General features: G+C 36.5%; 5 non-coding genes across 5 annotated transcripts; all 5 read right to left on the bottom strand.

The window, feature by feature from the left end:
• Positions 1–2982: 2982 nt before the first annotated feature.
• Positions 2983–3065, bottom strand: TRNAL-CAG (transfer RNA leucine (anticodon CAG)). The gene has a single exon. It is a non-coding gene; the product is annotated as a tRNA-Leu (tRNA).
• A 1903-nt stretch (positions 3066–4968) lies between these two features.
• On the bottom strand, positions 4969–5051 carry TRNAL-CAG (transfer RNA leucine (anticodon CAG)). Its single transcript has one exon. It is a non-coding gene; the product is annotated as a tRNA-Leu (tRNA).
• A 1903-nt stretch (positions 5052–6954) lies between these two features.
• TRNAL-CAG (transfer RNA leucine (anticodon CAG)) lies at positions 6955–7037 on the bottom strand. Its single transcript has one exon. It is a non-coding gene; the product is annotated as a tRNA-Leu (tRNA).
• A 3008-nt stretch (positions 7038–10045) lies between these two features.
• Positions 10046–10118, bottom strand: TRNAF-GAA (transfer RNA phenylalanine (anticodon GAA)). Its single transcript has one exon. It is a non-coding gene; the product is annotated as a tRNA-Phe (tRNA).
• An 866-nt stretch (positions 10119–10984) lies between these two features.
• TRNAL-CAG (transfer RNA leucine (anticodon CAG)) lies at positions 10985–11067 on the bottom strand. Its single transcript has one exon. It is a non-coding gene; the product is annotated as a tRNA-Leu (tRNA).
• Between the last annotated feature and the right edge of the window lie 968 nt (positions 11068–12035).

The raw sequence follows: 12035 nt of genomic DNA, 5'->3' as shown, positions 1-12035 counted from the left end.
GGTCAAGCCGAGAGCAGGACCGGAACCAGAGTGACAGAGAATTTGCTCAGTACGTCTCCCTATCTATATTTTTTTCCTTTTCAGGCTGGCTGAGGTAACAATCACGTATGCAAACAACCAAAACAGCAAAGCAGAGAGGCAAAGCAGATAAGGCAGACAATTAAACTTTTAGATTACCGTAATTATAAATATGCTTGAAGGGTTACTGTGTGTATACTATAAAACAACTTATTACATTTTATATTTTATATCCTCCGGACTGAATACAGATAATGTAGCGTGATTATTAAACACTTTGCATTCAGGAAATGCAGCTGAAATAGCAGTCTAACCAGTATGGCAGTATATTCAATATGAGAGCTGCGGACAGGCGTGTCACAACAATGCATCAATACTTCAAACATAAAAAAAAACTATTATGAATGTATTCCTTATCCCTTTCACTGTTCTTTTGTTACCAAGGCAACTAGGGCTGGGCTTTTTGTCACTTTAGGTATAGTAAATAGTGGTAATCACTTCTAGATAGGTGGTTGATATTTCAGCAGAGGGGGAAAAATTAGTAATCACCTCTTTCCTTAAAAATGTATATACCGTGTCATTCACGTCACCGGGCCCAGTTTATACCGTGGGCGTATGGCCGGACGTGAGCACCTATATGTATATATCTGATATATATATATAACTTCTTCGACCGTCTAAGGTCGGAACCAGGGTGATAACTCAGTGGAAACAGCCCCTTTGCACTCTGCTCTGTATGCTTCTAGTAGCCCTAGTGCAGTATGAAATAGTTTTTATCAGATACTAGATGGATTCTAGATACACCCTCCGAATTGGTTAGACCGGATAATACACACAGACAATTAAGGAATTATATACCTGACCGGGTCCATAGGCTCAGGACTTTCAAACGTGGTCAGTTTAAGGGTTCAGAGAAGACAGCCAACTATCTCCTCCCAGCCGGACGTGAATACAGAAGGTTAGGTAAGATGATATATTTTCTCACCAGGTCTCGAGCTGCAGTCTCGTCCCGCTGGAAAGACGTCCGTCCTGGGGGGAGATTTTGTTGCGGCTGTGATCATCTGGTATCGTCCTTCGATATGCAATTGGAACTTAACTCCTTCCATGCTAGTCAGCAGAAATGTTACCATTCCTTGTGATTAAAAACTTTTCACACCACCCCAAAAAAGTCAATAAATAACATTTTTTATATGCGTACTTTTCGTCTGCATTAATTTTTAAACCTCCATTTATTTTGTTTGGATATTAGAAATGTTAGATTTCTCACAAATGCGGTGATGCACCACATTTCTTCAGAAACTACTGTTTGGCCACACAGCAGGGCTTTGAAAGGAAGAGCCCTATTTGGGTTTTGCAATGCAGATTTTGCAGGAATACCTTGCAGATGAAATTTGCAGAGTACCAAAACAGCAGAAAACCTCCCAAAGTGACCACATTTTAGAAATTATTTTGCACAATGAGTTAATCAACACCTGCAATTACTATTGTCAGCCTATAGGTGTTTTCACTCTGAACCATCCAGCATTGCAAGTATGCCAGTTTAGTGCCCAGCTTTTGCTTGCAGAGGCAAGCAACCCATACATTTTTAAGTGGGCTCTACTCACTGGAGCAATGTCAAATATGTAGATGCTTTGTCTCACCATTAAAGTAGAAACCTCCTATATTTCAAATTAAAGATGACGGACCTGTGTGGAGCTTGTGTTTTTTGCCTTTTTGACTTTGTCCACAGCATATTTTTTAAGGACATTTGTCTCAGTAATGCCTCAGTGTTTCAAAGTCAAACAAGCTGACTATAATCATTCAGCTAGTGTCTGATAAGTGCTGTCTGTTTCAGCTATCAGGTTACCTTTTAATCCTCTTACAGCTAAGTCAATCTGAAATAAAACAAAATAGAGGAAAAATTACTAAAAAACATTCATGTGTTCAAAAGGAAAAAGTTACCGTTTCTCAAATTTTTAACATTTTGTTTTCTGTAGATAGTTAAGATTTTTAGGCCTTTTGATCATGATCAGTCCATGTGCTTTGTTTAATATCTCCTTAAAATGTAAATAGTGAAGAAAAAGCATTTTGCCGAAACACGGGACCTTTAGATATTCAGTCTAACGCTCTCCCAACTGAGCTATTTCGGCCATAGCTATACATTTTCTGGGGGGTTTGACACTCTGCAAATATCAAGTGTCACACCTGGAGGGATATATTATAATTTTTCATTTGACTGTTTTTTGAAGCATGATTTCTATTTGAAACGCCTTCCATTTTGCTGTACATATTTAATAACATTCATTAACTATTTGTGAATGAGTAGAAAAAGACAGCAATTTTGCCATTGAATTTTTACATTTTCAGTTTGTCTCCATGCACCAGTATAATTCTGACCCTGTGCTTCTAGAATAGGTCATGGTCGCACATAAAACACAATTTGCATGCATAATGTTGCATCAAGTTTTATTTTTTATGAGATGCAAACAATTGGAGCAAAAAAGAGACAAAAATTTAGAGAAAATATTTTATTGATTGTTAAAAGTGAGACCATTTGTCCCAAAATGTGCTGAAACATGTCAGAATGACATGGGCATTTCACATTTTTTAAACTATGATTACCAACTTGTTAAGTTTTTCTTTATTAAGTATCGTTATGGTCTATTGATGTATGAGGTGAAAACTATGAAAGTAGACTTACCAGCAAATCCGTTTCTAGATATATTTCATGACAGCACTGTAGAAGGTTGATTCCCTACCCTAATAGGGACAGAGAACACAAAGAGGTGAAATAGTCCCTCCTCATTGACTGTCCAAAGGATTTTTCTAGTGCCAAAAGAACAACAGACATATGCACAAAAAATCTGTTTGATGTTCCTAGAGTTCTTTTTTGAGAGGACAAATTCAGATTCACTCCAAAGACTCTCAGGAAATTTTTCAAAACCACATTACATGAAGATAAAGTTACTTGAAATTAAATGTTGATGTCAGAAGTGGGATTTGAACCCACGCCTCCAGGGGAGACTGCGACCTGAACGCAGCGCCTTAGACCGCTCGGCCATCCTGACTTCGATATGCAATTAGAACTTAACTCCTTCCATGCTAGTCAGCAGAAATGTTACCATTCCTTGTGATTACAAACTTGTCACACCACCCCAAAAAAGTCAATAAATAACATTTTTTATATGCGTACTTTTCGTCTGCATTAATTTTTAAACCTCCATTTATTTTGTTTGGATATTAGAAATGTTAGATTTCTCACAAATACGGTGATGCACCACATTTCTTCAGAAACTACTGTTTGGCCACACAGCAGGGCTTTGAAAGGAAGAGCCCTATTTGGGTTTTGCAATGCAGATTTTGCAGGAATACCTTGCAGATGAAATTTGCAGAGTACCAAAACAGCAGAAAACCTCCCAAAGTGACCACATTTTAGAAATTATTTTGCACAATGAGTTAATCAACACCTGCAATTACTATTGTCAGCCTATAGGTGTTTTCACTCTGAACCATCCAGCATTGCAAGTATGCCAGTTTAGTGCCCAGCTTTTGCTTGCAGAGACAAGCAACCCATACATTTTTAAGTGGGCTCTACTCACTGGAGCAATGTCAAATATGTAGATGCTTTGTCTCACCATTAAAGTAGAAACCTCCTATATTTCAAATTAAAGATGACGGACCTGTGTGGAGCTTGTGTTTTTTGCCTTTTTGACTTTGTCCACAGCATATTTTTTAAGGACATTTGTCTCAGTAATGCCTCAGTGTTTCAAAGTCAAACAAGCTGACTATAATCATTCAGCTAGTGTCTGATAAGTGCTGTCTGTTTCAGCTATCAGGTTATCTTTTAATCCTCTTACAGCTAAGTCAATCTGAAATAAAACAAAATAGAGGAAAAATTACTAAAAAACATTCATGTGTTCAAAAGGAAAAAGTTACCGTTTCTCAAATTTTTAACATTTTGTTTTCTGTAGATAGTTAAGATTTTTAGGCCTTTTGATCATGATCAGTCCATGTGCTTTGTTTAATATCTCCTTAAAATGTAAACGGTGAAGAAAAAGCATTTTGCCGAAACCCGGGATTGGACCAGGGACCTTTAGATCTTCAGTCTAACGCTCTCCCAACTGAGCTATTTCAGCCATATCTATACATTTTCTGGGGGGTTTGACACTCTGCAAATGTCAAGTGTCACACCTGGAGGGATATATTATAATTTTTCATTTGACTGTTTTTTGAAGCATGATTTCTATTTGAAACGCCTTCCATTTTGCTGTACATATTTAATAACATTCATTAACTATTTGTGAATGAGTAGAAAAAGACAGCAATTTTGCCATTGAATTTTTACATTTTCAGTTTGTCTCCATGCACCAGTATAATTCTGACCCTGTGCTTCTAGAATAGGTCATGGTCACACATAAAACACAATTTGCATGCATAATGTTACATCAAGTTTTATTTTTTATGAGATGCAAACAATTGGAGCAAAAAAGAGACAAAAATTTAGAGAAAATATTTTATTGATTGTTAAAAGTGAGACCATTTGTCCCAAAATGTGCTGAAACATGTCAGAATGACATGGGCATTTCACATTTTTTAAACTATGATTACCTACTTGTTAAGTTTTTGTTTATTAAGTATCGTTATGGTCTATTGATGTATGAGGTGAAAACTATGAAAGTAGACTTACCAGCAAATCCGTTTCTAGATATATTTCATGACAGCACTGTAGAAGGTTGATTCCCTACCCTAATAGGGACAGAGAACACAAAGAGGTGAAATAGTCCCTCCTCATTGACTGTCCAAAGGATTTTTCTAGTGCCAAAAGAACAACAGACATATGCACAAAAAATCTGTTTGATGTTCCTAGAGTTCTTTTTTGAGAGGACAAATTCAGATTCACTCCAAAGACTCTCAGGAAATTTTTCAAAACCACATTACATGAAGATAAAGTTACTTGAAATTAAATGTTGATGTCAGAAGTGGGATTTGAACCCACGCCTCCAGGGGAGACTGCGACCTGAACGCAGCGCCTTAGACCGCTCGGCCATCCTGACTTCGATATGCAATTAGAACTTAACTCCTTCCATGCTAGTCAGCAGAAATGTTACCATTCCTTGTGATTACAAACTTGTCACACCACCCCAAAAAAGTCAATAAATAACATTTTTTATATGCGTACTTTTCGTCTGCATTAATTTTTAAACCTCCATTTATTTTGTTTGGATATTAGAAATGTTAGATTTCTCACAAATACGGTGATGCACCACATTTCTTCAGAAACTACTGTTTGGCCACACAGCAGGGCTTTGAAAGGAAGAGCCCTATTTGGGTTTTGCAATGCAGATTTTGCAGGAATACCTTGCAGATGAAATTTGCAGAGTACCAAAACAGCAGAAAACCTCCCAAAGTGACCACATTTTAGAAATTATTTTGCACAATGAGTTAATCAACACCTGCAATTACTATTGTCAGCCTATAGGTGTTTTCACTCTGAACCATCCAGCATTGCAAGTATGCCAGTTTAGTGCCCAGCTTTTGCTTGCAGAGACAAGCAACCCATACATTTTTAAGTGGGCTCTACTCACTGGAGCAATGTCAAATATGTAGATGCTTTGTCTCACCATTAAAGTAGAAACCTCCTATATTTCAAATTAAAGATGACGGACCTGTGTGGAGCTTGTGTTTTTTGCCTTTTTGACTTTGTCCACAGCATATTTTTTAAGGACATTTGTCTCAGTAATGCCTCAGTGTTTCAAAGTCAAACAAGCTGACTATAATCATTCAGCTAGTGTCTGATAAGTGCTGTATGTTTCAGCTATCAGGTTATCTTTTAATCCTCTTACAGCTAAGTCAATCTGAAATAAAACAAAATAGAGGAAAAATTACTAAAAAACATTCATGTGTTCAAAAGGAAAAAGTTACCGTTTCTCAAATTTTTAACATTTTGTTTTCTGTAGATAGTTAAGATTTTTAGGCCTTTTGATCATGATCAGTCCATGTGCTTTGTTTAATATCTCCTTAAAATGTAAACGGTGAAGAAAAAGCATTTTGCCGAAACCCGGGATTGGACCAGGGACCTTTAGATCTTCAGTCTAACGCTCTCCCAACTGAGCTATTTCAGCCATATCTATACATTTTCTGGGGGGTTTGACACTCTGCAAATGTCAAGTGTCACACCTGGAGGGATATATTATAATTTTTCATTTGACTGTTTTTTGAAGCATGATTTCTATTTGAAACGCCTTCCATTTTGCTGTACATATTTAATAACATTCATTAACTATTTGTGAATGAGTAGAAAAAGACAGCAATTTTGCCATTGAATTTTTACATTTTCAGTTTGTCTCCATGCACCAGTATAATTCTGACCCTGTGCTTCTAGAATAGGTCATGGTCACACATAAAACACAATTTGCATGCATAATGTTACATCAAGTTTTATTTTTTATGAGATGCAAACAATTGGAGCAAAAAAGAGACAAAAATTTAGAGAAAATATTTTATTGATTGTTAAAAGTGAGACCATTTGTCCCAAAATGTGCTGAAACATGTCAGAATGACATGGGCATTTCACATTTTTTAAACTATGATTACCTACTTGTTAAGTTTTTGTTTATTAAGTATCGTTATGGTCTATTGATGTATGAGGTGAAAACTATGAAAGTAGACTTACCAGCAAATCCGTTTCTAGATATATTTCATGACAGCACTGTAGAAGGTTGATTCCCTACCCTAATAGGGACAGAGAACACAAAGAGGTGAAATAGTCCCTCCTCATTGACTGTCCAAAGGATTTTTCTAGTGCCAAAAGAACAACAGACATATGCACAAAAAATCTGTTTGATGTTCCTAGAGTTCTTTTTTGAGAGGACAAATTCAGATTCACTCCAAAGACTCTCAGGAAATTTTTCAAAACCACATTACATGAAGATAAAGTTAATTGAAATTAAATGTTGATGTCAGAAGTGGGATTTGAACCCACGCCTCCAGGGGAGACTGCGACCTGAACGCAGCGCCTTAGACCGCTCGGCCATCCTGACTTCGATATGCAATTGGAACTTAACTCCTTCCATGCTAGTCAGCAGAAATGTTACCAATCCTTGTGATTACAAACTTGTCACACCACCCCAAAAAAGTCAATAAATAACATTTTTTATATGCGTACTTTTCGTCTGCATTAATTTTTAAACCTCCATTTATTTTGTTTGGATATTAGAAATGTTAGATTTCTCACAAATACGGTGATGCACCACATTTCTTCAGAAACTACTGTTTGGCCACACAGCAGGGCTTTGAAAGGAAGAGCCCTATTTGGGTTTTGCAATGCAGATTTTGCAGGAATACCTTGCAGATGAAATTTGCAGAGTACCAAAACAGCAGAAAACCTCCCAAAGTGACCACATTTTAGAAATTATTTTGCACAATGAGTTAATCAACACCTGCAATTACTATTGTCAGCCTATAGGTGTTTTCACTCTGAACCATCCAGCATTGCAAGTATGCCAGTTTAGTGCCCAGCTTTTGCTTGCAGAGGCAAGCAACCCATACATTTTTAAGTGGGCTCTACTCACTGGAGCAATGTCAAATATGTAGATGCTTTGTCTCACCATTAAAGTAGAAACCTCCTATATTTCAAATTAAAGATGACGGACCTGTGTGGAGCTTGTGTTTTTTGCCTTTTTGACGTTGTCCACAGCATATTTTTTAAGGACATTTGTCTCAGTAATGCCTCAGTGTTTCAAAGTCAAACAAGCTGACTATAATCATTCAGCTAGTGTCTGATAAGTGCTGTCTGTTTCAGCTATCAGGTTACCTTTTAATCCTCTTACAGCTAAGTCAATCTGAAATAAAACAAAATAGAGGAAAAATTACTAAAAAACATTCATGTGTTCAAAAGGAAAAAGTTACCGTTTCTCAAATTTTTAACATTTTGTTCTCTGTAGATAGTTAAGATTTTTAGGCCTTTTGATCATGATCAGTCCATGTGCTTTGTTTAATATCTCCTTAAAATGTAAACGGTGAAGAAAAAGCATTTTGCCGAAACCCGGGATTGGACCAGGGACCTTTAGATCTTCAGTCTAACGCTCTCCCAACTGAGCTATTTCAGCCATATCTATACATTTTCTAGGGGGTTTGACACTCTGCAAATGTCAAGTGTCACACCTGGAGGGATATATTATAATTTTTCATTTGACTGTTTTTTGAAGCATGATTTCTATTTGAAACGCCTTCCATTTTGCTGTACATATTTAATAACATTCATTAACTATTTGTGAATGAGTAGAAAAAGACAGCAATTTTGCCATTGAATTTTTACATTTTCAGTTTGTCTCCATGCACCAGTATAATTCTGACCCTGTGCTTCTAGAATAGGTCATGGTCACACATAAAACACAATTTGCATGCATAATGTTACATCAAGTTTTATTTTTTATGAGATGCAAACAATTGGAGCAAAAAAGAGACAAAAATATAGAGAAAATATTTTATTGATTGTTAAAAGTGAGACCATTTGTCCCAAAATGTGCTGAAACATGTCAGAATGACATGGGCATTTCACATTTTTTAAACTATGATTACCAACTTGTTAAGTTTTTGTTTATTAAGTATCGTTATGGTCTATTGATGTATGAGGTGAAAACTATGAAAGTAGACTTACCAGCAAATCCGTTTCTAGATATATTTCATGACAGCACTGTAGAAGGTTGATTCCCTACCCTAATAGGGACAGAGAACACAAAGAGGTGAAATAGTCCCTCCTCATTGACTGTCCAAAGGATTTTTCTAGTGCCAAAAGAACAACAGACATATGCACAAAAAATCTGTTTGATGTTCCTAGAGTTCTTTTTTGAGAGGACAAATTCAGATTCACTCCAAAGACTCTCAGGAAATTTTTCAAAACCACATTACTAAGTTTTGTTTGACCTCATCTAATCAATAAATGAAGATAAAGTTTCTTGAAATTAAATGTTGATGTCAGAAGTGGGATTTGAACCCACGCCTGCGAGACTGCGACCTGAACGCTGCGCCTTAGACCGCTCAGCCATCCTGACTTCGATATGCAATTGGAACTTAACTCCTTCCATGCTAGTCAGCAGAAATGTTACCATTCCTTGTGATTACAAACTTGTCACACCACCCCAAAAAAGTCAATAAATAACATTTTTTATATGCGTACTTTTCGTCTGCATTAATTTTTAAACCTCCATTTATTTTGTTTGGATATTAGAAATGTTAGATTTCTCACAAATACGGTGATGCACCACATTTCTTCAGAAACTACTGTTTGGCCACACAGCAGGGCTTTGAAAGGAAGAGCCCTATTTGGGTTTTGCAATGCAGATTTTGCAGGAATACCTTGCAGATGAAATTTGCAGAGTACCAAAACAGCAGAAAACCTCCCAAAGTGACCACATTTTAGAAATTATTTTGCACAATGAGTTAATCAACACCTGCAATTACTATTGTCAGCCTATAGGTGTTTTCACTCTGAACCATCCAGCATTGCAAGTATGCCAGTTTAGTGCCCAGCTTTTGCTTGCAGAGGCAAGCAACCCATACATTTTTAAGTGGGCTCTACTCACTGGAGCAATGTCAAATATGTAGATGCTTTGTCTCACCATTAAAGTAGAAACCTCCTATATTTCAAATTAAAGATGACGGACCTGTGTGGAGCTTGTGTTTTTTGCCTTTTTGACTTTGTCCACAGCATATTTTTTAAGGACATTTGTCTCAGTAATGCCTCAGTGTTTCAAAGTCAAACAAGCTGACTATAATCATTCAGCTAGTGTCTGATAAGTGCTGTCTGTTTCAGCTATCAGGTTACCTTTTAATCCTCTTACAGCTAAGTCAATCTGAAATAAAACAAAATAGAGGAAAAATTACTAAAAAACATTCATGTGTTCAAAAGGAAAAAGTTACCATTTCTCAAATTTTTAACATTTTGTTTTCTGTAGATAGTTAAGATTTTTAGGCCTTTTGATCATGATCAGTCCATGTGCTTTGTTTAATATCTCCTTAAAATGTAAACGGTGAAGAAAAAGCATTTTGCCGAAACCCGGGATTGGACCAGGGACCTTTAGATCTTCAGTCTAACGCTCTCCCAACTGAGCTATTTCGGCCATATCTATACATTTTCTGGGGGGTTTGACACTCTGCAAATGTCAAGTGTCACACCTGGAGGGATATATTATAATTTTTCATTTGACTGTTTTTTGAAGCATGATTTCTATTTGAAACGCCTTCCATTTTGCTGTACATATTTAATAACATTCATTAACTATTTGTGAATGAGTAGAAAAAGACAGCAATTTTGCCATTGAATTTTTACATTTTCAGTTTGTCTCCACGCACCAGTATAATTCTGACCCTGTGCTTCTAGAATAGGTCATGGTCGCACATAAAACACAATTTGCATGCATAATGTTACATCAAGTTTTATTTTTTATGAGATGCAAACAATTGGAGCAAAAAAGAGACAAAAATTTAGAGAAAATATTTTATTGATTGTTAAAAGTGAGACCATTTGTCCCAAAATGTGCTGAAACATGTCAGAATGACATGGGCATTTCACATTTTTTAAACTATGATGACCAACTTGTTAAGTTTTTGTTTATTAAGTATCGTTATGGTCTATTGATGTATGAGGTGAATACTATGAAAGTAGACTTACCAGCAAATCCGTTTCTAGATATATTTCATGACAGCACTGTAGAAGGTTGATTCCCTACCCTAATAGAGACAGAGAACACAAAGAGGTGAAATAGTCCCTCCTCATTGACTGTCCAAAGGATTTTTCTAGTGCCAAAAGAACAACAGACATATGCACAAAAAATCTGTTCGATGTTCCTAGAGTTCTTTTTTGAGAGGACAAATTCAGATTCACTCCAAAGACTCTCAGGAAATTTTTCAAAACCACATTACTAAGTTTTGTTTGACCTCATCTAATCAATAAATGAAGATAAAGTTTCTTGAAATTAAATGTTGATGTCAGAAGTGGGATTTGAACCCACGCCTCCAGGGAAGACTGCGACCTGAACGCAGCGCCTTAGACCGCTCGGCCATCCTGACTTCGATATGCAATTGGAACTTAACTCCTTCCATGCTAGTCAGCAGAAATGTTACCATCCCTTGTGATTAAAAACTTGTCACTCCACCCCAAAAAAGTCAATAAATAACATTTTTTATATGCGTACTTTTCGTCTGCATTAATTTTTAAACCTCCATTTATTTTGTTTGGATATTAGAAATGTTAGATTTCTCACAAATGCGGTGATGCACCACATTTCTTCAGAAACTACTGTTTGGCCACACAGCAGGGCTTTGAAAGGAAGAGCCCTATTTGGGTTTTGCAATGCAGATTTTGCAGGAATACCTTGCAGATGAAATTTGCAGAGTACCAAAACAGCAGAAAACCTCCCAAAGTGACCACATTTTAGAAATTATTTTGCACAATGAGTTAATCAACACCTGCAATTACTATTGTCAGCCTATAGGTGTTTTCACTCTGAACCATCCAGCATTGCAAGTATGCCAGTTTAGTGCCCAGCTTTTGCTTGCAGAGACAAGCAACCCATACATTTTTAAGTGGGCTCTACTCACTGGAGCAATGTCAAATATGTAGATGCTTTGTCTCACCATTAAAGTAGAAACCTCCTATATTTCAAATTAAAGATGACGGACCTGTGTGGAGCTTTTGTTTTTTGCCTTTTTGACTTTGTCCACAACAAATTTTTTAAGGACATTTGTCTCAGTAATGCCTCAGTGTTTCAAAGTCAAACAAGCTGACTATAATCATTCAGCTAGTGTCTGATAAGTGCTGTCTGTTTCAGCTATCAGGTTACCTTTTAATCCTCTTACAGCTAAGTCAATCTGAAATAAAACAAAATAGAGGAAAAATTACTAAAAAACATTCATGTGTTCAAAAGGAAAAAGTTACCGTTTCTCAAATTTTTAACATTTTGTTTTCTGTAGATAGTTAAGATTTTTAGGCCTTTTGATCAAGATCAGCCCATGTGCTTTGTTTAATATCTCCTTAA

This window comes from Dendrobates tinctorius, unplaced genomic scaffold (assembly GCF_039654945.1).
Source record: "Dendrobates tinctorius isolate UK_male_01 unplaced genomic scaffold, ASM3965494v1 ptg000300l, whole genome shotgun sequence".
NCBI classification, from domain to species: Eukaryota; Metazoa; Chordata; class Amphibia; order Anura; family Dendrobatidae; genus Dendrobates; species Dendrobates tinctorius.
The sequence above is the reverse complement of the archived record's forward strand: the minus strand, read 5'-3'. Positions and strand labels throughout refer to the sequence as shown.